Genomic DNA, 1,525 nt, shown 5'->3' with positions numbered 1-1,525 from the left:
GGCATTGATTAAGACCATGAATGATTGATCCTGCCCATCATAAATATCTGCAGTCCAAGCTGCTGGGGGTATAATGTTTTCATGACTTGAATGCTTTGTCATTGTTCACCATGTCTAGCTCTTTAAGATCACAGCTTACCATCCCCTTATAGTAAAATAACAGAAAATGAGTCCAATAGATTTCATTCACAAATTTCAATCTGTGAGTCAGTGACTGACATAATGAATTTGCACTTGACGTCACCCGGAAACGGAAGTCATCTCTCGGGCAGAGACAGCAGCCTCTGCTCGGTCGGTGGCAGCAGCAACCGTTACTGCTGACAGCTAACGTTATTTCGGGTCTGGCCGCCGCGGGTTGGCTCGCTTCGTTTCTTTCTTCGTTTGGAAAATAAACACTATGGCGGCCGCGGATCACCGGTTCTCGAGTGACGGCGGGCCGGCCAGCAGAGGAGGGTTCCCGGCCGGGGAGAGCAGCAACGACCGCGACGGTTCGGGTGGCGGCAGCGGGCTCGAGCCACCTTCGAGTGCAACATTTGCTTGGACACTGCCAGGGACGCCGTCATCAGTCTGTGCGGACACCTGTTCTGCTGGCCCTGTCTTCATCAGTGGTTGGAGACACGGCCCAGCCGACAGCAGTGTCCCGTGTGCAAGGCAGGCATCAGCAGAGAGAAAGTAATCCCGCTATACGGCAGAGGGAGCTCCAGCCAGGAGGACCCCAGGTTGAAAACTCCACCCCGGCCTCAGGGGCAGAGAACAGAACCCGAGAGCAGAGGCGGGATGTTCCGCGGTTTCGGGGACACCGGCTTCCACATGTCTTTCGGCATCGGCGTGTTTCCCTTCGGCTTCTTCACAATAGTCTTCAATGCCAACGACCCCTTCCACAGAGCAGATCAGTACGTCGGTGACCACCAGGGCAACGGCAACGGCAACAACTCGCACACTTAACCCGAGTCACAGACACACACTCGCGTTACATTTTCTAACCGGAGGGGGTAGAGGGAGGTTTGCGTTTGAGACCATGAATACAGCAGTTTGATTTTTCTCTTCCTCACTATATCAGATCACTTCAGGACACTCGGCCCCACCCCTCTCCTCCACCTGCTCTTTATTTATGCAAGAAATTCACTGGAAAGTAGTGCAGCACCTGTCCCCCAATGCGAGTTAGCCCTCCCAGTGTGCACACAGCTGTAGATGGATGCACAGAGAGCATAAAGAGGCAGTATTACATGATCAGGGTGAGCTATGTCGCGAGATCTTTTTCGTCTTTTGGTGTCCAGTGTTGCAGAAGAAGAAAGCTGGGTGGAGCAGTCTTTAGGAAAGTGGGTTTTCCTGAAACACAGAGAGAAAGGGTTTGAGAGGGGTTAGAATACAGGGAGGGGGTAGGTCTTTCTTTAAAAAGGCCAAAGAGTAGCAGATCGTTCACGCAGGATGGATGGTGGAGGGTGAATAATTGCGTTCCTGTTTACAGCTTCCTCCTGAAACGTTCTCATAGAATTGGCGACAGACAGAAGCGGCCCTGTGGGAT

At 52.4% G+C, this 1,525-nt stretch overlaps 1 pseudogene; it reads left to right on the top strand.

The window, feature by feature from the left end:
- Window positions 1–369: 369 nt before the first annotated feature.
- Window positions 370–945, top strand: LOC116309300 (annotated as a pseudogene).
- The last annotated feature ends 580 nt before the right edge of the window (window positions 946–1,525 follow it).

This window comes from Oreochromis aureus, linkage group 15 (assembly GCF_013358895.1).
Source record: "Oreochromis aureus strain Israel breed Guangdong linkage group 15, ZZ_aureus, whole genome shotgun sequence".
In the NCBI taxonomy this organism is placed as follows: domain Eukaryota; kingdom Metazoa; phylum Chordata; class Actinopteri; order Cichliformes; family Cichlidae; genus Oreochromis; species Oreochromis aureus.
The sequence above is the reverse complement of the archived record's forward strand: the minus strand, read 5'-3'. Positions and strand labels throughout refer to the sequence as shown.